Source organism: Trachypithecus francoisi, unplaced genomic scaffold (genome assembly GCF_009764315.1).
Source record: "Trachypithecus francoisi isolate TF-2019V2 unplaced genomic scaffold, Tfra_2.0 Lachesis_group0, whole genome shotgun sequence".
Classification (NCBI taxonomy): domain Eukaryota; kingdom Metazoa; phylum Chordata; class Mammalia; order Primates; family Cercopithecidae; genus Trachypithecus; species Trachypithecus francoisi.
The window spans coordinates 69,873,284-69,901,044 of NW_022681453.1; the positions used below are offsets into that span (position 1 = coordinate 69,873,284).

Consider the following 27,761-nt stretch of genomic DNA (forward strand, 5'->3'; position numbering starts at 1 on the left):
ATGGCCGTCAGCTGACCCTGCAGGGCGCAGGCGAGCGCAGGGACTACGCCATCTCCTGAGAAGAGGCCATTCCCAGGCTTTGGCAGCTAGAGCTTCTCCTCCCCGCGCAGAGCGACCAGGCCACGGGGCTCCGTGCATCGCCACCTCGAGATTTACCCTCTTCCTTGTTCGCGGAGGTTCTCGGCAGTATGTGAGAAAAAGGCCGTCTCTCAGGTACTGCTACACTGATTAACATCCCCCACCGCACCTCCAAATGTTAGCAGATGAACACACAACCAGCTGCACGAAGACCACAAACCTGAACAGAGGTTGTTGCTATTGCCAATAACTCAAATTCACACTTTGGTACTGAGTTTGTCTCTAATCACAGAGGTAATGCTGTTTTCAGTAGTACCAGGAAGAGTTTAGTCTTACTAACACTCATGCTATTACAATCTTAGGGATCTGCCCTCACAAGAAAAGAGTGTAAAGAAAAGAGTTTTGCTCTCCACCTCAACACATCCCTTGGCAGTTTATTCCTGCAGGAGCGTCCTCTCCCCCATCCAAAGGACAGGTCACCAGTTGTTTTCCATCCCCTTTGGGTATAGCTGTCTTGGCAGTGGAAACTCCTGCCCCAAGGTGTTTTCTTGCTGAATTAGACATGTGATTTATGGCGGGAGAGCCAGAGAGAGGAGAGAAGATCCAGTGAGAATGGGTTCTAAAACTGCACCATCTAGTGGTCTTACAGCAGAGAGGCGAGTTAGAAGGAGGCCAAACCAGTTCCAGAAAGGAAGGGAGTAAGGAAAGTGGAGAAAGATACCAGAAGGAATATTTAGCAAGTGGAGAATTTGTATTTGATGGTGTCGGCCAGTGGGGCCTAGGTTTTGAGATTTTGCCCTCCCCCTTTGCAATCAACCTTAAGAATGCACCTCAGAGTCAGTAGGCTGTCTACTTTCAGGAGTAGGCCAGTACAGAGGTGGTGATTGATGAGACATATTTGACCTTGCAAAGCCTGAAATCACTAAGGCAGGCCAAGGGTTGGTAGTGTGATGCCAGATATTCCTTTAGTAAGGATTTAACTGCATTAAACAATTAGAAATGAGACTTAAAATCCAAATTCAAATACTTGTGATCAAAGTGTGACAGGGAGAGTGGATATACTTGACACCATACTTAGGAATGGAAAGGGGAATCGAAGCACACTACTCTGAAGTAAAGTCATTTATGTAACAGTGCCTAGAACATAACAGGTGCTCAAGAAGTGCTTGTTGAATGTAACTTTATGAATTATCTACCTTATTTATTTAAAAATGTATGACACAATTGGATACTGTGTTTAGAGTAAAATAGCTCTTGGGCTATGGCTTGTAGCTTCAAAGGGTTATTGGTTTTGGAGATTTATTTTTCCATTTTATAACTTAAATGTAATAATCGTAGAAATATAAAAACGAAAGCATAAAGAAAAAAATTCCCAAACACTCAAGAGATAACCTTTCTTGACATTTTGATGTGTATCCTTCTGGAAATACCCCCATGCAAATCTATGTGTCTATATCTATAGGTATGTATATATTTTGCAAAATGATGATTTATTAATTTGAGATCTTTATTCTTTTTAATGTAGCTGTTTCGTAGTTATAAATTTCCCTCTGAGCTGATCCTTTTGCTGCATCTCTCAAGTTTTTGGTGTTATGTTTTCATTCATCTGAAGATATTTTCTCATTTTCTCTGTGATTTTTTTCTTTGATATATTGGTTGTTTAAAAGTATGTTGTTTAATTTCCAAATATGTATGATTTTCCAGTTTTCCTTCTCTTGTTGATTTCTAGCTTCGTTCTGCTGTGTTCAGCGAAGGTACATTGTATGGTTTCAATCTTTTAAAATACATTAAGGCTTGTTTTGTGGCCTAACATGGGTTTATCCTGGAGAATATTCCATGGAAAGAATGTGTATTTGCTATTGTTGGGTGGAATGTTCTTCATAGGTGTTAGGTCTAATTGGTTGATAGTGTTGTTCAAGTCCTATACTTTCTTACTGCTCTTCTGTCTAGTGTTCTACTCATTACTGAAAGTGGGAAACACAAAAATCAGCCGGGTGTGGTGGTATGCACCTGTGGTCCCAGCTACTGGTGGGCTGAGGTGGGAGGATTGCCTGAGACCAGGAGGTTGAGGCTGTCTGAGCCGTGATTGTGCCACTGCACTTCAGCCTGGGCCACAGAGTGACACCCTATTTCACGAAAAAAAAAGTGGGGTATTAAAATCTCCAACTATTATTGTAGAACTGTCTGCCTTTCCCTTCAAATTTGTCAATGCTTGCTTCACAAAATTTGAGCTTGTTGTTTTCTACAAATAATTATTTTCTATAAATAAATATTATAAAACAAGAAGAAATAAAGTCTTCTTGTTTAATTGACACTTTTATCAATGTATAATGCACTTCTTCATCCCTCATAACAGTTTTTGACTTAAAGTCTATTTTGTCTGATACTAGTATAGCAGCTCTTGCTCTCTTTTGGTTATTATTCGCATGGAATATCTTTTCCCATAGTTGTATTTTCAACTTATTAATGTCTTTGAAACTAAAAAGAATCTCACACTAAATAGTCGGATCACATTTAAAAAAAATCTATTCTGCCAATCTTTGTCTTTTTGTTGGAAAGCTTAATCCATCTACATTTAAAGTAATTACTGCTATGGAAGAACTTCCGTCATTTTGCTATTTATTTTTATATGTTATATCTTTTTTGTTCCTCAGTTCTTCCGTTACTACCATCCTTTGTGTTGAGTTGATTTTTTTTATAGTGTATCATGTTGATTCCTTTCTCATTCCTTTTCTGTGTATATATTTTTAGTTATTGTCTTAGTGGTTACTTAGGGATTACAATTAGCCTCCTAAACTTAGCCTATTTTGAATTAAAACCATCCTAGCTTCAATGGTGTACAAAACCTTGCTCTTATATAATACATGTCTATCTCTTTTTTTGTGTGTTATTGTTGTCACAAATAGCATCTTTATACACTGTGGGCCTATTAACATAGATTTATTGTAATTATTTTGTACATCCATCATTTGAATCATACATAAAAAGAGGTTCAAACCAAACATATGATGCTGGCTATTAAATCACCTATATAGATACCAAAACCAGTATCTTTTTTATTTCTTCATATGACTTCAAGTTATTGTATCTTTCATTTCCACTTGAGGATATCCTTTTGGAATTTCTTGTATGGCAGGCCTACTCTAGATGAACTCCTTAGGATTTGTTTATCTGGGAATGTCTTAATTTCTTCTTTATTTCTGAAAGGTAGTTTGCTGAATGCAGAATTTCTGGTCGATGGTATTTTTTTCAGCTGTAAGTATGTTGTCTCACTGCTTTCTCACTTCCATGAATTCTGCTGAGAAATTGGCTGTTCATCTTCAATATCTTTATATGTGAGGAATCACTTCTCTTTTGCTGCTTTCAAGATTTTCTCTTTCAAAATATCTTTCTCTTTTGAAAGTTTTACTGTCATGTATCAGTGTGGATCTTTTTATGTTATTCTTTTGGAGTTTATTGAGCTTCCTGAATGTGTACATTCATTTCTTTTATCAAATTTGTAACATTTTCAGCCGTTACTTCTTTAAATATTTTTTCTTTTCCTTTCTCCCTCCTCTTTTTCTGGAGCTCCCACCATGCATAAGTGGTACACTTAAGGGTGTCTTGTAGGTCTCTGAGGCTCTATAAATTTTTCTTCATTCTTCTTCCTTTTCTTCAGGCTGAACAATTTCAGTTGTCCTATCTTCCCCTAGCTCTTTGAACATTTTTAAGACAGTTGATTTAAAGTTTTGGTCCAGTATCTGTGCTTCCTTAGTAGCAGTTTATTTTAATTTCTCCTAGCCATACTTTCTTGTTTCTTTGCATACTTCATAATAAAAAACCAAAAGGTAAAGTCTGGACAGTTTGTATATTACATGCATCATTCCCTGGGCATGCATGTGCTTTTCTGGATGTCCAATACATGCAGAAACTTTTTGATAAACTAATTATTCAAATAATCTCTCTCCCAGCTTTTCCTCCCAAGCTTTCAGTATGTCCATTACTTAACCATGATTTTAGTCTTTTTACCCAGATGCCAGCAGGTTGCGTTTCAATGTTTTTGAGGAATGCTCTCTTTGTAGCCACTTTTCCATCCTGACAGAGTTTCGTTGATGGATACTTAGATTGTTTCCATATCTTGGCTATTTATTCACAATAATACTGCAATAAACACGATAGCACAGTAGTTTTGATATTTAAGCCTTTCTGAGAATGTGCCCATTTGTATAGATAATGTATATCTATATTAGACATATAGATATTAGAAATATATATTAGATATTTTATCTAATGTATCTAATATATTAGATAATATAGATAATCTGTATTGTAATGTCCCTTTTTTCATTACTTATTTTAGTCATTTGAGTCTTTTTTTAATGTGGTCAACCTAGTTAAAAGCTTATCAATTTTGTTGATATTTTGAAAAAACCACCTTTAAATTATTTTTCTGTCATTTTTATATTCTCATTTTATATTCTCCATTATATTAACGTCTCTCTAATCTTTATTATTTCGTTCCTTCTGTTTGGTGTGGGTATAGTTTGCTCTTTTTTTATAATTTTTTAAGGTGGAAAATTAGGTTATTGATTTGGGACCTTTGCTGTTTTTAAAATATAGGCCTCTATAGCAACAAATTTTCCTCTAAGCATTGTTTTCCTGTATCCCATAAGTTTTAGTATGTTGTGTTTTCATTTGGATTTATACTTTTATGCTTTAGAAAATACTTTGAAAGTATTTTCTAATTTCTTTTGTGATTTTTTCTTTAATCCATTAGTTAGTTAGGAATGTGTTGTTTAATTTCCACATATTTCTGATTTTTCTAAATTTTTTTCTGTTGATTTATCTTTTAATTTCATTGTGATTGCAGAATATATTTTGTATGGTTTTTTTTTTTTTTTTGGTCTTTTTTTTTTTTTTAATGAGACAGAGTCTCCTGTGGCCCAGGCTGGAGTGCAATGGCATGGTCTCGGCTCACTGCAACCTCTGCCTCCTGGGTCAAGCGATTTTCCTGCCTCAGCCTCCCGAGTAGCTAGGATTACAGGCATGTGCCACCACGGCCGGCTAATTTTTGTATTTTTGGTAGAGACTGGTGTTCACCATGTTGACCAGGCTGGTCTCGAACTCCTGACCTCAGGTGATCCACTTTCCTCGGCCTCCCAAAGTGCTGGGATTACAAGCATGAGCCACTGTGTTTGGCCTTGTATGATTTTAATCTTTTAAAATTTACTGAGGCTTGTCTTATGGTATAACATGTGGTTTATCTTGGAGAATGTTCATGTGCACTTAAAAGAATGTGTATTCTGCTGGGTTGGGTGGAATGTTCTCTAGAAGTCTGTTAGGTCTGGTTGATTTATAGTGTTAGTTAAGTCTTCTCTTTCTTTGTTGATCTTCTGCTTAGTTGTTCATTCTATTATTGAAAGTGGAGTATTGACGTCTCCATCTATATTCTTGAATTATCCATATCTCACTTCAATTCTGGAAGGTTTTGCTTCATATATTTTTGGAGTTCTGTTGATAGGGCCATATGTGTTTATAATCATTATGTATACCTGATAGATTGACCTTCTTATCATTATAAAATGTACTTTTTCTAGTAACAATTTTTGTCCTAAAATCTATTTTGGGTCATAGAAGTATAGCCACTCCAGCTATCTTTGATTACTTCATGCATGGCATATTTTAAAAAACCTTTTTACTTTCAACCTATTTGTGTCTTTCGATCTAAAGTTTGTCTCTTGTAGACAGTACAGACATAGTGGTATAGTTGGATTTTTTTTTTTTTTCAGGGGAGGGTCCATTCTGACTATCTCTGCCTTTTGATTCATAAGTAGGATATACATGTTTTATTTTATTTTATATATGTCATGTATTTTTTGTTCCTCAAGTCCTTCTTTCATTGTGTTAAATAGATATTTCCTAGCATACCTTTTAAATTCAATTGCTGTTTTTTTTACTGTTTCTGGAGTTATTTTCTTACTGATTTATCTGGGTATTACAGTTAATTTAATCTTAACTTAAAATAATCTTGTTTGGATTTATGCTAACATAACTTCAGTATTATATAAAAACTTTGCTCCAGTATATCTATGTGCCCTTCACCATTCTTTGTATTATTATTTTCATACAAATTACACCTTTACAGATTATAAACCCATTCACACAACTATTATAATTGATTTATGCTGTTATCTTTTAAAACAGGTTGGAGAAGGAAAGAGTTACATACAGAAGTGTGTTTATAACGTCTTTTGTAATATTATATTAGTCCATTTTTCATACTACTGATAAAGACATACCCAAGACTGGGCAGTTTACAAAATAAAGAGGTTTAATGGACTTAGAGTTGTGGCTGGGGAGGTCTCACACTCATGGCAGAAGGCAAGGAAGAGCAAGTCTTGTCTTACATGGATGGCAGCAGGCAAAAAGAGAGAGCTTGTGCAGGGAAACTCCTGTTTTTAAAACCATCAGATCTCATGAGACTTATTCATGAGAACAGCATGGAAAAGATCACCCCCTTGATTCAATTATCTCCCGCCAGGTCCCTCCTGCAACACGTGGGAATTATGGGAGCTACAAGAAGAGATTTGGGTGGGGACACAGCCAAACCACATCAAATACCTAAGTACTTACCTTTACTGGTGCTCTTTATTTCTTTACGTGGATTTGAATTACTATCAAGTATGCTTTCATTTTGGCCTGAAGGACTCGTTTTAGTATTTTATATGGCAGGATGGTTTGATAGTGATTATGTCAGTTTTTATTTATTTGGAAATGTATAACCTATTTTTTCATTTTTATTTATATATATGTTTTGATTACATAGTAGGTATATATATCTATGGGTTAAATGAGATATTTTGATACAAGTATGCAATGTGTAATAATCAGATCAGGGTAAATGGGGTATCTATCACCTCAAGCATTTATCCTTGTGTCTTAAACAATCCAATTACACTCTTTTATTTTAAAATGTAGAATTAATTTTTTTACTATTCTAATCCTGTTGTGCTAGCAAGTACTAGGTCTTATTCATTCCTTCTGTGCTTTTGTTCTCCTTAACCATCCCCACTTTCCCCCAATTCCTCACTACACTTCCCAGCCTCTGTTAACCATCCTTCTACTCTCTATCTCCATGAGTTCAATTGTTTTTATTTCTAGCTCCCACAAATAAGCGAGAATGTGTGAAATTTGTCTTTCTGTGCCTGGTTTATTTCACTTAACATTATGATCTCCAGTTCCATCCAGGTTGCTGCAAATGACAGGATCCCATTTTTTTTTTTCTTAAGACAGAGTCTTGCTGTGTTGCCCAGGCTGGAGTGCAGTGGTACAATCTCAGCTCACTGTAACCTCCGCCTCCTAGGTTCAAGCGATTCTTGGGCCTCAGCCTCCCACATAGATGGGATTACAGGCATGTGCCACCATGCCTAGATAATTTTTGTATTTTTAGTAGAGATGGGATTTTACTATGTTGGCCAGGCTGGTCTCGAACTCCAGAACTCAAGTGATCTGCCTGCTTTGGCCTCCCCAAGTGTTAGGATTACAGGCGTGAACCACTGCACCTGGCCCGATTCTTTTTTTATGGCCGAGTACTACTCTGTTGTGTGTATGTGTCTATATATATATATATATATATATATATATATATATATCACATTTAAAAAAATCCATTAATCTGTTGATGGACACTCAGGTTGCTTCCAAATATTGGCTATTGTGAATACTGCAGCAATAAACATGGGAGTGAAGATATCTCTTTGGTATACTGATTTCCTTTCTTTTGCGTATATACCCAACAATGGGATTGTAGATCATATGGTAGCTCAATTTTTAGTTTTTTTCTTGTTGAGGAACCTCCAAACTTTTCTCCATAGTGAAAATAATTTACATTCTTACCAACAGTCTACAAGTGTTCCCTTTTATTCACATCCTCACCAGCATTCAATGTTGCCTGTCTTATGGATAAAAACTGTTTTAAATGGGGTGAGATGTCATCTCATTGTAGTTTTGATTTGCATTTCTCCGATGATCAATGATGTCGTGTACCTTTTCATATGCCTGTTTGCCATTTGTATGTCTTCTTTTGAGAAATGTGTATTCGGATCTTTTGTCCATTTTTAATTGGATTATCAGATTTTTTCCAATAGAGTTGTTTGAGTGCCTTATATATTCTGGTTATTAATCCCTTGTCAGATGGGTAGTTTGAAAATATTTTCTCTCATTTTATGGGTTGTCTCTTCACTTCATTGTTTCTTTTGCTGTGCAAAAGCTTTTTAACTTGATGTTATCCCATTTGTCCATTTTTGCTTTGGTTTCCTGTGCCTGTGGGGTATTACTTAAGAACTCTGCTCAGTCCAATGTAGTGGAGAGTTTCCCCAAAGTTTTCTTTTAGTAGTTTCATAGTTTGCAGTCTTAGATTTGTCTTTAATTAATTTTGATTTGATTTTTTTATATGGTGAGAGGTAGGAGTCAAGTTTCATTCTCCTGCATATGGATATCCAGTTTTCCCTGCATCATTTATTGAAGAGACTGTCCTTTCCCAATGTATGTTCTTGGAAACTTTGTCAAAAATGAATCCATTGTAGATGTATAGATTTACTTCTGGGTTTTCTATTCTGTTCCTCTGGTCTATGTGTCTGTTTTTATGCCAGTATCATGCCATCTTTATTATTATTACAGATCTGTAGTATAATTTGAAGACCGGTAATGTGATTCCTCCACTTTTCTTTTTGCTTAGGATAGCTTTGGCTATTCTGGATCTTTTGTTGTTCCATATAATTTTAGGATTTTTTTTATTTCTGTGAAGAAAATCATTGGTATTTTGATAGGGATTGCATTACATCTACAGATTGCTTTGGGTAGTATGGACATTTAAAAAATAGTGATTCTTTTAATCCATGAACATGGAATATCTTTCCATTTTTTGTTGTCCTCCTCAGTTTCTTTCATCAGTGTTTTCTGGCTTTTATTATAGAGATCTTTCACTTTAGTTAATTCCTAGATATTTAATTTTATTTTTAGTTATTGTAAATGGCATTACTTTCTTGATTTCTTTTTCGGATTGCTTGCTGTTGGCATATAGAAATGCTACTGACTTTTATATGTTGATTTTGTATTTTGCACCTTTACTAAATTTCTTTATCAGTTCTAATAGTTTTTTTTTTTTTTTGGAGTCCCGAGGTTTTTCCAGATACAAGATTATATCTGGATCTGCAGACAAAGATCTGAAGTTTCTTTGTTGATTTTCTGTTTGGAAGATCTAGATCTGTCCAGTGCTGAAAGTGAGGTATTGAAATCTTCAGCTATTAATGTACTGGGGTTTATTTCCCTCTTTACCTCTAATAATATATATCTGAGTGCTCCCATGTTAGGTGCATATGTATTTATAATTGTTATATACTCTTGCTGAATTTATCCCTTTATCTTTATATAGTGACTTTCTTTGTCTCTTTTTGTAGTATTTGTCTTGAAACCTATTTTGTCTGATATAAATATAGCTACTCCTGCTCTTTGTTTGATTTTCATGGACATGGAATATCCTTTTCCATCCCTTTATTTTCAGTCTGTGTGTGCCTTCATAGGTGAAGTGTGTTTCTTATTGGCAACAGATCACTGGGTCATGTTTATCTTTTTATTCATTCAGCCACTGTATGTCTTTTTTTATTGAGGAGTTAAATCCCTTTACATTCAACATTATTATTGATGAGTAAGGACTTATTCCTGCCATTTTGTTATTTATTTTCTGGTTGTTTTTTAGTCTTCTCTTCCTTCTTTCTTTCCTTTTGTCTTTTTTTTTTCTTTTTAATTATTATACTTTAAGTACTAGGGTACATGTGCACAACGTGCAGGTTTGTTACATAGGTATACATGTTCCATGTTGGTTCACTGCACCCATCAACTTGTCATTTACATTACATATTTGTCCTAATGCTATCCCTACCCCAGGCCCCAAGCCCATGACAGGTGCCGGTGTGTGATGTTCCTTGCCCTGTGTCCAGTGTTCTTATTGTTCAGTTCCCACCTATGAGTGAGAATATGTGTTTGGTTCTCTGTCCTTGTGATAGTTTGCTGAGAATGATGGTTTCCAGCTTCATCCACTTCCCTGCAAAGAACATGAACTCATCCTTCTTTATGGCTGCATAGTATTCCATGGTGTATATGTGCCACATTTTCTTAATCTAGTCTATTATTGATGGACATTTGGGTTGGTTCCAAGTCTTTACTATTGTGAATAGTACTGCAATAAATGTACATGTGTATGTGCTTTCATAGTAGCATGATTTATAATCCTTTGGGCCTATACCCAGTAATGGGATCACTGGGTCAAATGATATTTCTAGTTCTAGATCCCTGAGGAATCGCTGCACTATCTTCCATGATGATTGAACTAATTTACACTCCCACCAACAGTGTAAAAATGTTCCTATTTCTCCATATCCTCTCCAGCATCTGTTGTTTCCTGACTTTTTAATGACTGCCATTCTAACCTGCGTGAGATGGTATCTCATTGTGGTTTTGATTTGCATTTCTCTCGTGACCAGTGATGATGAGCATTTTTTCATGTGTCTGTTGACTGCATAAATGTCTTCTTTTGTGAAGTGTCTGTTCATATCATTTGCCCACTTTTTGATGGGGTTGTTTGTTTGTTTCTTATAAAATTGTTTGAGTTCTTTGTAGATTCTGGATATTAGCCCTTTGTCAGACGGGTAGATTGCAAAAATTTTCTCCCATTCTGTAGGTTGCCTGTTCACTCTGATGGTAGTTTCTTCTGCTGTGCAGAAGTTCTTTAGTTTAATTAGATCCCACTTGTCTATTTTGGCTTTGGTTGCCATTGCTTTTGGTGTTTTAGTCATGAAGTCCTTGCCCACGCCTATGTCCTAAATGGTATTCCCTAGGTTTTCTTCTAGGGTTTTTATGCTTTTAGATCTTATGTTAGAGTCTTTAATCCATCTTGAATTAATTTTTCTATAAGGTTTAAGGAAGGGATGCAGTTTCAGCTTTCTACATATGGTTAGCCAGTTTTCCCAGCACCATTTATTAAATAGGGAATCCTTTCCCCATTTCTTGTTTTTGTCAGGTTTGTCAAAGATCAGATGGTTGTAGATGTGTGGTATTATTTCTGAGACTTCTGTTCTGTTCCATTGGTCTATATGTTTTGGTACCAGTACCATGCTGCTTTGGTTACTGTAGCCTTGTAGTATAGTTTAAAGTCAGGTAGTGTGATGCCTCCAGCTTTGTTCTTTTGGCTTAGGATTGTCTTGGCTATGTGGGCTCTTTTTTGGTTCCATATGGACTTTAAAGTAGTTTTTTCCAATTCTCTGAAGAAAGTCATTTTGCTCGATGGGGAGGGCATTGAATCTATAAATTACCTTGGCCAGTATGGCCATTTTCATTATATTGATTCTTCCATTTTCATTATATTGATTCCATGCTCATGGATATGAGCATGGAATGTTCTTCCATTTGTTTGTGTCCTCTTTTATTTCCTTGAGCAGTGGTTTATAGTTCCCCTTGAAGAGGTCCTTGACATCCCTTGTAAGATGGATTCCTAGGTATTTTATTCTATTTGAAACAATTGTGAATGGGAGTTCACTCATGATTTGGCTCTCTGTCTGTCTGTTATTGGTATATAAGAATGCTTGTGATTTTTGCACATTAATTTTGTATCCTGAGACTTTGCTGAAGTTTCTTATCAGCTTAAGGAGATTTTGGGCTGAGACAATGGGGTTTTCAAAATATACAATCATGTCATCTGCAAACAGGGACACTTTGACTTCCTCTTTTCCTAATTGAATACCTTTTATTTCTTTATCTTGCCTGATTGCCCTGGCCAGAACTTCCAATACTATGTTGAATAGGAGTGGTGAGAGAGGGCATCCTTGTCTTGTGCCAGTTTTCAAAGGGAATGCTTCCAGTTTTTGCCCATTCAGTATGATATTGGCTGTAGGGTTGTCATATATAGCTCTTATTATTTTGAGATACGTTCAATCAATACCTAGTTTATTGAGAGTTTTTAGCATGAAGCACTGTTGAATTTTGTCAAAGGCCTTTTCTGCATCTGCTGAGATAATCATGTGGTTTTGGTTCTGTTTATGTGATGGATTACATTTACTGATTTGCATATGTTGAACCAGTCTTGCATCCCAGGAATGAAGCCAACTTGATCATGGTGGATAAGCTTTTTGATATGCTGCTGGATTTGGTTTGCCACTATTTTATTGAGGACTTTCACATCGATGTTCATTAGGGATATTGGTCTAAAATTCTCTTTTTGTTGTTGTGTCTCTTCCAGGCTTCTGTATCAGGATAATGCTGGCCTCATAAAATGAGTTAGGGAGGATTCACTCTTTTTCCACTTATTGGAATTGTTTCAGAAGGAATGGTACTAGCTCTTCTTTGTACTTCTGGTAGAATTTGGCTGTGAATCCGTCTGGTCCTGTACCTTTTTTGGTTGGTAGGCTATTAGTTATTGCCTCAATTTCAGAACCTGTTATTGGTCTATTCAGAGATTCACCTTTTTTCTGGTTTATTCTTGAAAGGTGCATGTGTTCAGGAATGTATCCATTTCCTCTAGATTTTCTAGTTTATTTGCATAGAGGTGTTTATAATATTCTCTGAAGGTAGTTTGTATTTCTGTGAGGTTGGTGGTGATATCTCCTTTATCATTTTTTATTGCATCTATTTGATTCTTCTCTCTTTTCTTCTTTATTGGTCTTGCTAGCATTCTATCAATTTTGTTGATCTTTTCAAAAAACCAGCTCCTGGATTCATTGATTTTTTGAAGGGTTTTTGTGTCTCTATCTCCTTCAGTTCTGCTTTGATCTTAGTTATTTCTTGCCTTCTGCTAGCTTTTGAATTTGTTTGCTCTTGCTTCTCTAGTTCTTTTAATTGTGATGTTATGGTGTCGATTTTAGATCTTTACTGCTTTCACTTGTGGGCATTTAATGCTATAAATTTCCCTCTACACACTGCTTTAAATGTGTCCCAGAGATTCTGGTACATTGTGTCCTTGTTCTCATTGGTTTCAAAGAACATCTTTATTTCTGCTTTCATGTCTTTATTTACCCAGTAGCCATTCAGGAGAAGGTTCAGTTTCCATGTAGTTGTGCGGTTTTGAGTGAGTTTCTTAATCCTAAATTCTAATTTGATTGCACTGTGATCTGAGAGACAGTTTGTTGTGATTTATGTTCTTTTACATTTGCTGAGGAGTGCTTTACTTCCAAGTAGGTGGTCAATTTTAGAATAAGTGTGATGTGGTGCTGAGAAGAATGTATATTCTGTTGATTTGGGGTGGAGAGTTCTGTAGATGTCTATTAGGTCCACTTAGTGCAAAGCTGAGTTTAAGTCCTGGATATCCTTGTTAATCTTCTGTCTCGTTGATCTGTCTAATATTGACAGTGGGGTGTTAAAGTTTCCTGTTATTATTTTGTTTTTTTTTTTTTTTGAGATGGAGTCTTGCTCATCACCCAGGCTGGAGTGCAGTGGCGTGATCTCGGCTCACTGCAAGCTCCACCTCCCGGGTTCACGTCATTCTCCTGTCTCAGCCTCCCGAGTAGCTGGGACTACAGGTGCCTGCCAACGCACCTGGCTAATTTTTTGTATTTTTAGCAGAGACGGGGTTTCACCGTCTTAGCCAGGATGGTCTCGATCTCCTGACCTTGTGATCCGCCCGCCTCAGCCTCCCAAAGTGCTGGGATTACAGGCGTGAGCCAACCGCACCCGGCCAGTTTCCTATTACTATTGTGTGGGAGTCTAAGTCTCTTTATAGGTCTCTAAGGACTTGCTTTATGAATCTGTGTGCTCCTGTATTGGGTGCATATATATTTAGGATAGTTAGCTTTTTTGTTGAATTGATTCCTTTAATATTATGCAATGGCCTTCTTTGTCTCTTTTCATCTTGGTTGGTTTAAAGTCTGTTTTATCAGAGACTAGGATTGCAACCTCTGCTTTTTTTTTGCTTTCTGTTTGCTTGCTACATCTTCCTCCATCCCTTTATTTTGAGCCTATAGGTGTCTCTGCATTTGAGATGGGTCTCCTGAATACAGCACACTGATGGGTCTTGACTGTTTATCCAATTTGCCAGCCTGTGTCTTTTAATTGCAGCATTTAGCCCATTTACATTTAAGGTTAATATTGTTATATGTGAATTTGATCCTGTCATTATGATGCCAGCTGGTTACTTTTTCCATTAATTGATACAGTTTCTTTATAGCATTGATGGTCTTTGCAATTTGTCATGTTTTTGCAGTGGCTGGTACCAGTCGTTCTTTTCCATATTTAGTGCTTCCTTCAGGAGCTCTTGTAAGGCAGGCCTGGTGATGACAAAATCTCTCAGCATTTGCTTGTCTGTAAAGGATTTTATTTCTCCTTCACTTATGAAGCTTAGTTTGGCTGGATATGAAATTCTGGGTTGAAAATTCTTTTCTTTAAGAATGTTGAATATTGGCCCCCACTCTCTTCTGGCTTGTAGGGTTTCTGCCAAGAGATCTGCTGTTGGTCTGATGGACTTCCCTTTGTGGGTAACCTGACCTTTCTCTCTGGCTGCCCTTAACATTTTTTCCTTTATTTCGACCTTGGTGAATCCGACAATTATGTGTCTTGGGGTTGCTCTTCTCGAGGAATATCTTTCTGGTGTTCTCTGTATTTCCTGAATTTGAATGTTGGCCTGCCTTGCTGGGTTGGGGAAGTTCTCCTGGATAATATCCTGAAAAGTGTTTTCCAACTTCGTTCCATTCTCCCCGTCACTTTCAGGTACACCAATCAAATGTAGATTTGGTCTTTTCACATAGTCCCATATTTCTTGGAGGCTTTGTTCTCTTCTTTTTACTCTTTTTTCTCTAATCTTGTCTTCTCACTTATTTCATTAATTTGATCTTTGATCACTGATATCCTTTCTTCCACTTGATCAAATTGGCTATTGAAGCTTGTGCACGCATCACAAAGTTCTCATGCCATAGTTTTCAGCTCCATCAGGTCATTTAAGGTCTTCTCTCCACTGTTTATTCTAGTTAGCCATTCATCTAACCTTTTTTTCAAGGTTTTTAGCTTCCTTGGGATGGGTTAGAACATGCTTCTTTAGCTCAGAGAAGTTTGTTATTTACCGACCTTCTGAACCCTACTTCTGTCAGCTCATCAAAGCCATTCTCTGTCTAGCTTTGTTCTGTTGCTGGCAAGGAGCTGCGATCCTTTGGAGAAGAAGAGGTGCTCTGGTGTTTAGAATTTTCAGGTTTTCTGCTCTGATTTCTCCCCATCTTTGTGGTTTTATCTACTTTTGGTCTTTGATGTTGGTGACCTACAGATGAGGTTTTGGTGAGGATTTTTTGTTGTTGTTGATATTTATTCTATTCCTTTCTCTTTGTTCATTTTCCCTCTATCAGTCAGATCCCTCAGCTGCAGGTCTGTTGGAGTTTGCTGGAGGTCCACTCCAGGCCCTGTTTGCCTGGGTATTATCAGCGTAGGCTGCAGAACAGCAAATATTGCAGAACAGCAAATATTGTGCCTGATCCTTCCCCTGGAAGCTTCATCCCAGAGGGGCACCTGCCTGTATGAGGTGTCTGTTGGCCTCTACTGGGAGGTGTCTCCCAATTAGGCTACATGTGGGTCAGGGACCAACTTCAGGAGGTAGTCTGTCTGGAGAACCACTGCTCTCTTCAGAGCTGTCAGACAGGGACGTTTAAGTCTGCAGAAGTTGTCTGCTGCCTGTTGTTCAGTTATGCCCTGCCCACAGAGGTGGAGTCTGTAGAGGCAATAGACCTTGCTGAGCTGCAGTGGGCTCCACCCACTTCAAGTTTCCTGGCCACTTTGTTTACCTAGTCAAGCCTCAGCAATGGCAGATGCCTATCCCCCCGCCAGGCTGCAGTCTTGCAGTTCGATCTCAGACTGCTGCACTAGCAGGGAGCAAGGCTCTGTGAACATGAAACGTGCCGAACCAGGCACAGAAGAGAATCTCCTGGTCTGCTGGTTGCTAAGACCATGGGAAAAGTGCAGTATTTGGGTGAGAGTGTACCAGTTTTCCAGGTACAGTCTATCCATGGATTTCCTTGGCTAGGAAAGGGAAATCCCCTGACCCTTTGCACTTCCTGGGTGAGGTGATGCCCTGCCCTGCTTCAGCTCACCCTCCGTGGGTTGCACCCACTCTCCAACCAGTCCCAATGAGATGAACCAGGTATCTCAGTTGGAAATGCAGAAATCACCTGTCTTCTGCATCAATCATGCTGGGAGCTGCAGACCGGAGCTCTTCCTATTCAGCCATCTTGGAACAGAAACCAGACCTTTCTGTCTTCTTTTTAGTGAAGGTGATTTTCTCTGGTGGTATAATTTAATTTTTTGCTTTTAATTTTTTTAATTTAAATTTTATTTATTTTTTTAAGACAGGGTCTTGGTCTGTTGCCCAGACTGGAGTGCAGTGGTGTGATCATGGCTTACTGCAGACTTGACCTCCCGGACTCAAGCAATCCTCTCACCTCAGCTCCCTGAGTAGCTGGGCCTACAAGCATGTGCCACCACACCTGGCTAATTTTTAAATTTTTTTCAGAGGCAGTGTCTCACTATATTTTCCAAGCTGGTCTGGAACTCCTGGGCTTAAATGATCCATCTGTCTTGACCTCCCAAATCACTGAGATTACAGGTGTAAGCCTTTGTACATGGTTGCTTTTTATTTTTTGTGCATCCATTGTATATTTTCTGATTTGAGATTATCATGAGGCTTGGCAATACTATGTTATAACCAGTTATTTTAAGTTTATAACAACTTAACACTGTTTGAATAAGAAAACAAACAAAAAGCTAACAAAAACTCGACCCCTTAACTTCATCCCCCTGCTTTTAAACTTTTTGTTGTTTCTATTTATATCTTATAGTACTATTTTTTGAAAAGTTATTATTTTCATATGGTTCATATTTTAGTTATTATTTTTGATTGGTTCATCATTTAGTCTTTCTACTTAAGAGTAGTTTACATATCCCAGTTTAGTGTTATAATATTCTGTGTATTTTTCTTTGTACTTACTATCACCAGTGAATTTTGTACCTTTAGATGATTTATTTTTCTTTATTTCTTCTAAAAAAAAAAACGGGATACATGTATGCAGAACATGCTGGTTTGTTACATAGGTATATGTGTGCCATGGTGGTTTGCTGCACCTATTGACTCGTCCTCTAAGTTCCCTCCCCTCACCGCCCACCCCACAGCAGGCCCTGGTGTTGTTCCCCTCTCTGTGTCCATGTGTTCTCAATGTTCACCTCCCATTTATGAATGAGAATATGTGCTGTTTGGTTTTCTGTTCCTATGTTACTTTGCTGAGGATGAGGGCTTTCAGTTTCATCCATGTCCCTGCAAAGGACATGATCTCATTCATTTTTTATGGCTGCATAGTATTCCATAGTGTATATGTACCACATTTTCTTTAACCAGCCTATCATTGATGGAATTTGGGTTGGTTCCATGTCCTGGCTATTGCAAATAGTGCTGCAATAAAAATACATGTGCATATGTCTTTATGGTAGAATGATTTATATTCCTTTGGGAATATACCCAGTAATGGGATTGCTGAGTCAAATGGTATTTCTGGTTCTAGATTCTTGAGGAATTGCCATACTGTCTTCCACAATGGTTGAGCTAATTTACACTCCCATATAGTCAGAATAGTTAGCTCTTCTTGTTGAATTGTTCCCTTTACCATTATGTAATACCCTTCTTTGTCTTTTTTGACCTTTTTTGGTTTAAAGTCTGTTCTGTCAGAGACTAGGATTGCAACCCTGCTGTTTTTTTCTTTTTATTTGTTTGGTAAATTTCCCTCCATCCCTTTATTTTGAGCCTGTGTGTGTCTTTGCACATAAGATGGGTCTCCTGAATACAGCACACCAATGGGTCTTGACTCCTTTTTTGTCAGTCTGTGTCTTTTAATTAGGGCATTTAGCCCAGTTATATTTTCTTTCTTTCTTTCTTTCTTCTTTCTTTCTTCTTTCTTTCTTTCTTTCTTTCTTTCTTCTCTCTCTCTTTTCTCTCTCTTTTCTCTCTCTTTCTTCCTTCTTTCTTTCTTTCTCTCTCTCTTCCTTCCTTTCTTTTCTTTCTTTCTTTCTTCTTTTCTTTCTTTCTTTTTTCTCTCTCTTTCTCTCTCTCTCTTCCTTCCTTCCTTCCTTCCTTCCTTCCTTCCTTCCTTCCTTCCTCTTCCTTCCTTCCTTCTTCCTTCCTTCCTTCCTTCCTTCCTTCCAGGGTCTCACTCTGTCACCAAGGCTGGAATGCAGTGTCACACTCTCAGTTTACTGCAACCTTCACCTCCCAGGTTCAAATGATTCTCCTGCCTCAGTCTCCCTAGTAGCTGGACTACAGACACCTGCCATTGCACCCGGCTGATTTTTGTATTTTTAATAGAGATGGAGTTTCACCATGTTGTCCAGGCTGGTCTCAAACTCCTGACTGTAGGTAATTCACCTGCCTTGGCCTCCCAAAGTGCTGGGATTACAGGTGTGAGTCACTGTGCCCAGTCCCAGTTACATTTGAGGTTAGTATTGTTACGTTTGGAGTTTGATCATGTCATCATGATGCTCTTTGGTTATTTTGCACACTAGTTGATGCAGTTTCTTCACGTGTCATTAGTCTTTATATTTTGATGTGTTTTTGCAGTGGCTGGTACTGGCTTTTCCTTTCCATATTTGGTGTTTCTTTCAGGAGCTCTTGTAGGGCAGGCCTGCTGGTAATGAAATCCCTTAGCATTTGCTTGTCTGGAAAGGATTTTATTTATCCTTTGCTTATGAAGCTTCATTTGGCTGGATATGAAATTATGGGTTGAAAACTCTTTTCTTTAAGAATGTTGAATATTGGCTGCCAATCTTTTCTGGCTGTAGAGTTTCTCCTGAGAGGTCTGCTGTTAGTCTGATGGGCTTCCCTTTGTAGGCGACCTGGCCTTTCTCTCTGGCTGCCCTTAACAGTTTTTCCTTCATTTCAGCTTTGGAGAATCTGATGATTATGTGTCTTGGGGTTGATCTTCTTATGGAGTAATGGTGTTCTCTGTATTTCCTGAATTTGCATGTTGGCAAAGTTGTGTACGTTTTCCTGGATCTTCCCAGGAGATCATATCCTGGGATTTCTTCCTGGATCATATCCCGAAGTGTGTTTTTCAGCTTGTTTCCATTCTCCCTGTCTCCTTCTGGTACTCCAATCAATTGTAGGTTTGGTCATTTTATGAAGTCCCACATTTCTTGGAGGCTTTGTTCATTCCTTTTCATTTTTTTTTTTTTTTTGTTCTTGTCTGCATGTCTTATTTCAATAAAGTGGTCTTCAAACTCTGATATCCTTTCTTCCACTTGGTTGATTCAGCTGTTGATACTTGTATATTCTTAACGAAATTCTTGTGCTGTGTTTTTCAGCTCCATCAGGTAATTTATGTTCCTCTCTCAACTGGTTATTCTAGTTAGCAATTCCTCTAACTTTTTATCAAGGTTCTTGGCTTCTTTGCATTGGGTTAGAACATGCTTCTTTAACTCATCATAGTTTTTTACTACCCATCTTCCCGAGCCTACTTCTGTCAATTCCTTCATCTGATCCTCCATCTAGTTCTGTGCTCTTGATGGAGAGACATTGCAATCATTCGGAGGAGAAGAGGCACTCTGACCTTTTGGGTTTTTAGCATTTTTTCATTGATTCTTATCTTCATGAGTTTGTCTAGTTTTGGACTTTGAGGGTGCTGACCCTTGAATGGGGTTTTTGTAGATGCCTTTTTGTTGTTGGTTTTGTTGTTGATTCTGTTGTTGTCACTTTCTGCTTGTTTTTCTTTCAATAGTCAGATCCCTCTTCTTTAGGGCTGCTGCAGTTTGCTGGGGATTCGCTTCAGGCCTTATCTGATTTGCTCCCGTGCCTGGAGATGTCATTCAAGGAGGCTGGAGAGCAGCCAACTTGGTACCTCCTCCTTCTTCTGGGACCTCTGACCTCAAGGGGCACCAACCTGATGCCAGTAGGATCGTTCCTATATAGAGTGTCTGACAACCCCTGTTGAAGTGCCTCACCCAGTTGGGTGGTACAGGAAGCAGGACCCGTTTAATGAAGCACTTTGTCCCTTGGTGGAGAGGGTGTGTTTTGCGGGGAAGCACACTTGTCTGGGCTGCCTGGATTCCTCAGAACCACCAGGAGGATCAGCTAAGTTTGCTGGTCTGCAGAAACTGCAGCCACCCCTCCCCTTAGGGGCTCAGGCCCAGGGAGATCTGAACTCTGTCCCTGAGCCTCTGGCTGGAGTTATTGGACATCCTGCAGGGAAGCCTCACCCACGGAGGAAGGATGGGTCAGGGTTAGACCTGAAGAGGCACTCTGGCTGCTGACTGCCATAGCCAGTGTATTCGGCTGTGGGGACAAGTCTTGGGACCAAGCTGTCCAGCCCTCTGGCTCCAGCAGCGGAAAAGCACAGCCTGGAGCTGTAGAAATGGGTGTCACCCTTCTCCCACTTAGGGAGCTTAGCATGTTAGGCAGTTGTGAGTCCCAGTGCTGGCTGCTGCTCCTCCCTCAAGGAGCTCAAACAGCTCAGACAGGAGGCAGCAGCAGCCGGTGCTGGTCGCCCCTCCCCGGAGGAGTTTGGTAGGCTTAAGCAGATTCCAGCTGAAAGACTTAAGAATCCATATGTTCCAGGACTGGGACGCTAGGCCCCGGTGGCATGGGTTCACAAGTGGAGTCTTCTGATCTGTAGGTAGCATGGTTTCCCCAGCTGGGTAGCATGCTCACTCACTGCCTCCCTTGGCTGGGGAGAGGTGGTTCCCCTTCCCCATGTGCGGCTCTCAGGTGGGCTGCAGCACCACACTGCTCTCTCTTCTCTCCATGGTCATGCCAGCCTTCTACTCAGTTTTTATGAGAGAACCTGGTTACCTTGGTTGCCAGTGAAGGATTCACACATCTGTTATTTTTTTTTTTTTTTTTTTGATGGGAGCAGTAAAGTCCTCTGAGCTGGCCGCACCATGGTCAGGCCATCATGACATTCCCCTGCCCTTGTGATAATGTACTTTGTGATATTCCTATCCTTGTGAATGTACTTTGTAACATTCCTCCCTGTCCTTGTGACAATACACCCTCCCCGCCCTCGTGAATGTACTTTGTCAAATCCATCCCCTGCCCGCAAAAAATTGCTCCTGACTCCACTGCCTATCCCAAACCTATAAGAACCAGTGATAATCCCACCACCCTTTGCAGACCCCTTCCTCAGACTCAGCTCATTTGCACCCAAGTGAATAAACAGCCTTGTGGCTCACACTAAGCCTGCTCAGTTGGTCTCTTATATGGACGCGTGTAACAGGAGCCTCCAAATGCAGCTGCTTCTAGTTGGTCATCTTGGCACTGCCGGCTCCTTCAGATGATTTTTTATTGCTCATTAACATTCTTTTATTTCTGACTGAAGTGGTACCTCCTCTAGAATTTCTTGTAGAACCAGGTCTGGTATTGATGAAGTCCTTCAGCTTTTGCTTGTCGGGGAAAGTCTTTATTTTTCCTTCATGTTTGAAAGATATTTTTGCCAGATATACTATTCTAGGGTAAAAGTTTTTTTCCTTTGGCATTTTAAATTCGTGTCACTTTCTCCAGGCTTGTAAGATTTCCACTGAAAAGTCTGCTGCCAGATGTATTGGAGCTCCATTGTATGTTACTTGTTTCTTTTCTCTTGCTGCTTTTAGGATCCTTTGTCCTTGACCTTTGGGAGTTTGATTACTATTTAGTACCTCCTTGAGGTAGTCTTGTTTGCTTGTGTTTTATAATCTTCTTGTACTCAGATGTTGATATCTTTCTCTAGGTTTAGGAACTTCTCTGTTATTATCCCTTTGAGTGAACTTTCTACACCTATCTCTTTCTCTAGCTCCTCTTTAAGGCCAATAACTCTTAGATTTACCCGTTTGAAACTATTTTCCAGATCCTGCAGATATGCTTCATTATTTTTTATTCTTTTTTCTTTCGTCTCTTCTGACTGTATATTTTCAAATAGTCTGTCTTCAAGCTTACTAATTCTTTCTTCTGCTTAATTTATTCTGCCCATGACCATGTTGGTCAGGCTGGTCTCGAACTCCAAGGTTAGGAGTTTGAGACCAGCCTGACCAACATGGTGAAACCCTGTCTCTACTGAAAATATGAAAATTAGTGAGGTGTGGTGGCAGGCACCTGTAATCCCAGCTACTTGGGAGGCTGAGGCATGAAAATCGCTTGAACCCGGGAGGTGGAGGTTGCAGTGAGCTGAGATCGTGTCATTGCACTCCAGATTGGGTGATGAGAAACTCTATCTCAAAAAAAAAAAAAAAAAAACTCTGATGTGTTTCTTAATATTTCAGTTTCATTTTCAGCTCAAGAATTTATGTTTATTTTAATTATTTCAATCTCTTTGTTAAATTTATGTGATAGAATTCTGAATTCCTTCTCTATCTCTGTGATAGAATTCTGAATTCCTTCAAAGAAATCTTGAATTTCTTTGAGTTTCCTCAACACAGTTATTTTGAATTCTGTCTGAATAGTTACATATCTGTTTTTCCAGGATTGGTCCCTGGTGCCTTATTTAGCTTGTTTGTTGAGGTCATGTTTTCCTGGATGGTGCTGATGCTTGTAGATGTTCATTGGCGTCTGGGCAGAAGGCTTAGGTATTTATTGCAGTCTTCACAGTCTGGGCTTATTTGTACCCATCCTTTTTAGAAAAGTTTTCCTTGTAATCAAAAGGACTTGGGTATTGTGACCTAAGCCTTATCTACATTAGGGGGCACCTTGAGCTCAGTAACATTGTGGTTCTTGTAGACTCATAGCGGTGCTACCTTGGCAGTCTTGGATAACATCCAGATGGATTCTCTGGATTACCAGAGAATCTTGTTCTCTTCTCTTACTTTCTCCAAAACAAACAGTCTCTCTCTGTCTCTCTCTCTCTGACTCTCTCTCTGTCTCTCTCTCTGTCTCTCTCTCTCTCTGTGCTGAATTTCCTGGAGCTGGGAGTGGGATGACAGAAGCACCTCTGTGGCCACCACCACTAGGACTGCTGCAGTGGGTAATACTTGAAGCCAGTACAGCACTGGATCTTGCCCAAGACTTGCTGTAATCACTCCCTCGCTACTGCTTATGTTCGCTCAAGGCCCTAGGGCTGTACAATCAGCAGGTGGCAAGTGGCAAAGCTAGTCAAGCTTCAGTTCTTGTCCTCAGGTCAATGAGTTACTTCAGGTGCCAGGTGGGTCCAAAGATGTTGTCCAGGAACCAGGGACTGGAGTAAAAAACCTTAGAAATCTACTTGATGTTCTCTTGTATTGCTGTTGAGCTGGCACTCAAACAACAAGACATAGTCCTTCCCATTCTTCCCTCCTCTTTACCCAGGCAAAGGAACCTGACCCTGTGGCCACTACCACCACAGGCCCAGGGAGAGTACTGCCAGGCATCCACCAATGTTCACTTAAGGTGCATGGGCTCTTAAGGAAGCTTGTGGTGAATGGCCCAGGCTGGGACTCACTCTTCAGAGTAGTGGGCTTCCCTCTAGCCCAGCATGGGTTTAGAAATGCTATCCAAGAACCAAGGCCTGGAATCAGGATTCTTAAGAGCCCAAGTGGTACTCTACCCCATTGTGGCTGAGCTGGTACCTAAGATGCAAGCCAAAGTCCCCTTTAGTTTTCCCTCTGCTTTTCTCAAGGAGATGGAGCCTCTCACCATAGCCACCACAGCTAGGAATATGCTGTGTCTCGCCTGAAGCCAGCATGGTTGAGAGTCTCCCCAGAACTCACAGAATACTACCTTGGTATCACTACTGGTTATTCAGTTCCCAAGGGCTCCTAAGTCAGGTGATGGGACCTTCAAGGCAGTGGGTTCACTTCTGATTTAGGGTATGTCTAGAAATGTCTGGGAGCTAGGGCCTCATGACTGCCCAGTGCCCCATCCTAGTGTCTGAGCTGGTACCCAAAATGCAAGACGAAGTTCTCTCTTCTCCCGAGATGAAGGATGGAGTTTCTTTTGGAGCTGTGAGCTGTACAGCCTGCAGTTGGGTGAGGGTTGGTATATGCATTCCCTTAGCTGCCCTGGCTGATATCTCAGTAGGTCATGTGCTCCCCAGTCCACTGGCTCTGAACCCAGCTAAGCACTAGGACTCACCTAGGAGTTGCAGTCCTTGTGGCCTAGACTTCCTTTCAAGTTTATTTAGGGCCCCAGTGCATTTCAGCCCACAGTGGCAAGACTTTATAGAACTTAAGTTTTTTTGGGATGGGCAATTTCCCTCTGGCTGGGGCCAGTCCAAATGCTTTCTTTGTGGGCAGGCATCAGCTATATACAGTTGGGTTCTGCTTTCTTCTGTGAGAGGGCAGCACTGGGTTCAATGCAAAGTCCCAAAATCGCTGTGTTCTCTCTACATAAGTGCACCGATTTTCCATGCCATGCAGCCACTTTCAGGGGTTTGGGAAGAGGTAACATCAGCAAGACAGTCTTTCCTACCCTTTTCTTTTTCTTTTTTTTTTTTTTTTTGAGGCGGAGTCTCACTCTGTCGCCCGGACTGGAGTGCAGTGGCCGGATCTCAGCTCACTGCAAGCTCCGCCTCCCGGGTTTACGCCATTCTCCTGCCTCAGCCTCCCGAGTAGCTGGGACTACAGGCGCCCGCCACCTCGCCCGGCTAGTTTTTGTGTTTTTAGTAGAGACGGGGTTTCACCGTGTTAGCCAGGATGGTCTCGATCTCCTGACCTCGTGATCCGCCCGTCTCGGCCTCCCAAAGTGCTGGGATTACAGGCTTGAGCCACCACGCCCGGCTTTCCTGCCCTTTTCAGTGCCTCTTTCAGCAATATGAAATTAAAATCAGGTACCATGTGAGTGCTTACTTGATTTTTAGTTTTTATGAAGGTACTTTTTTGTGTAGATACTTGTTAAATTTGATGTTCCTACATGAGGAACAATTAGTGCAACCATTTACTCCATCATCTTGCTTCACCTCTCTTCTTCATTTTTAAATGAGAGATTCTCTGTACAGAATTCTTTTTTTTTTTTTTGAGATGGAGTCTTGCTCTGTCGCCCAGGCTGGAGTGCAGTGGCCGGATCTCAGCTCACTGCAAGCTGCGCCTCCTAGGTTTACGCCATTCTCCTGCCTCAGTCTCCCAAGTAGCTGGGACTACAGGTGCCCGCCAACTCGCCTGGCTAGTTTTTTGTATTTTTTAGTAGAGACGGGGTTTTGCCGTGTTAGCTAGGTTGGTCTCGATCTCCTGACCTTGCGATCCACGTACAGAATTCTTAGTTGACTGTCATTTTCTTTTAACACTTTGAAGATCTTATCCCACTGTCTTCTGGCCTCCATGGTTTCTTATAAGAAGTCAGCTATTAATCTTGTTGAGGATCCCTTGTGCATGGTAAGTTGTTTTTCTCTTGCCACCTTCAGATTTCTCTCTTTGTGTCTGACTTGGTTCCATTTGACTAGCATATGTCTAGGTGGGAATCTCTGAGTTTATTCTACTTGGAGTTCATTGAGCTTTTTGGATTTATAGACTCATTTATCTTTATCAATTCGGAGGTTTTAGTCACAAATTTTCTTTCAGTCCCATTCTCTTTTTCCTCTTTTCTTGGGCCTTTATTATGCATATGCGGTTTACTTGGTGATTTCTTGTATATCACCGAGGCTCTGCTCCCCTTCTTTTCATTCTCTTTTCTTTCTTCTCTTCAGACTGAATGATTTCAGTTGACCTATCTTTAAATTTGATAATTCTTCTGCCTGCTCAAATCAGCTGTTAAAACACTATAATAAATTTTTCATTTTAGTTATTGTACTTCTCAGCTGCAGAATTTTCATTTGGCTCCTGTTAGTAATTTTTATCTCATTATTCCTATCCTTTATTTGTTGAGACACTCTCCTGGCTTCCTTTAGCTCTTTACTCATGGTTCCTTTACCTCTTTGGACACATTAATAGTAGCTAATTTAACATCTTTTTCTACTAAATCCAAAATGGTCCCCTCATGGATATTTTCTATTAGTTGCTTTTTTCAGTGTACATGTGGTAGTAGTTTCCTGTTTGTTTTTGTAAGTATCATAATTTTTTGTTGAAAGCTGGACATCTTAGAAAGTATATTTAACAAACTCTGATATCAGATTCTTCTACCCCTTAAGATTTGTCATTATTGCCATTTTGGCTGTGGTTTTTCTTGTTGTTGCTTATTTGTTTCTGTTTGATTCTTCTGTATTAATTCTATAGGTCATGATAATACAGGAGTTATTAAGATATTAGTTTTAGGCAATTAGAAAGGGTAAAAGAGTTCTCAGTAGAATTTTCGTTTAATAAAAAGCAGCCCCTTGAAGACCCAGCCATCCCACTACTGAGTATATACCCAAAGGATTATAAATTATTCTACTACAAAGACACATGCACATGTATGTTTATTGCGGCACTATTCACAATAGCAAAGACTTGGAATCAACCCAAATGCCCATCTGTGACAGACTGGATTAAGAAAATGTGGCACATATACACCATGGAATACTATGCAGCCATAAAAAAGGATGAGTTTGCATCCTTTGTAGGGACATGGATGCAGCTGGAAACCATCATTCTTAGCAAACTATCACAAGAAGAGAAAACCAAACACCACATGTTCTCACTCATAGGTGGGAACTGAACAATGAGATCACTTGGACTCGGGAAGGGGAACATCACACACTGGGGCCTATCATGGGGAGGGGGGAGGGGGGAGGGATTGCATTGGGGAGTTATACATGATGAAAATGATGAATTGATGGGTGCTGACGAGTTGATGGGTGCAGCACACCAACATGGCACAAGTATACATATGTAACAAACCTGCACGTTATGCACATGTACCCTAGAACTTAAAGTATAATAAAAAATAATAATAATAAAATAAAAAAAAATAAAAAGCAGCCCCAAACCATTTCTTCTCTAACGGAAATCAGCCTGAAGAGTAAGTCATAGATATGTAAATTGGGAACTTTTATATGTAAATTCTGTCAGCTGTACCTGGAAGCCAGGTACATTCAACATGGCATCTCCTGCCCTCTTTTCCTTGTCACCATTTGTGCTGGTGTCTTGGCAACCTCCAGGTAAAACCACAGGTACAGGTATCATGGTGACCCACCAGGTAGAAGCCACATTTGCATAATAAAAGGTTAGGGTGGGAGGCCAGTCTTTTCACGGGCTGTGTAAATGGCACACCTGGTCAAACTGATCCCCTGATCCCTATGTAAATCAATTACCACCTCCTTAAGCCTCTGTGCAAAATTGATTGCATTCCACTGCAAACCAGAGACCTTTTCTTGGGAGACTTGCTTTCTCAGCATGAGGAAACTTTTTTCTCTGTCTTTTTTTTTGTCTATTAAACCTTCCACTCCTAAACCCACTCCTCATGTTTGTCTGTGTTATGAATTCTGTCTCAGCCAAGGCAAAGAACCAGGGTATATACCCCAGACAAAGAAGCCATTTTACTGATTCCTTGCCGTGTTTTAGTGTATAGCCACAATTCTTTGCTGCTTTTATTTTTTTAAGTTAGTGCTTTTGTTTTTAAGCCCTGGCTTTCTAGGGATCACTCTTGGATTAGTATAATTTAGTGGCTAACTGATAGGTGGTTAGATTTTCTTAAATGTTTTGACAGTAGTCTTTCATGTGTTGCCAAAGGGTTCTGTGTGAGATATCATGCCGCCAGCCTTCAGGCACTTTAAGACTGCTTTATTCCCTGCTTGGACAGGACCTCAGGTCAGTCAGAGATGAATGACTGTTGCCATCTTTGCCAGGTCTTT

At 39.6% G+C, this 27,761-nt stretch overlaps 1 protein-coding gene across 2 annotated transcripts in view; it reads left to right on the forward strand.

The window, feature by feature from the left end:
* Positions 1 to 136: 136 nt before the first annotated feature.
* Positions 137 to 27,761, forward strand: part of IGSF11 (immunoglobulin superfamily member 11) — a 227,645-nt gene continuing 200,020 nt past the window's right edge. Inside the window, exon 1 of one of the 2 annotated variants that reach the window (XM_033211179.1) lies at positions 137 to 213. The gene's annotated coding sequence lies outside the window, so the exon portion shown is untranslated. The remainder of the gene's footprint in view (positions 214 to 27,761) is intronic. The other variant, XM_033211177.1, reaches the window with a different exon arrangement.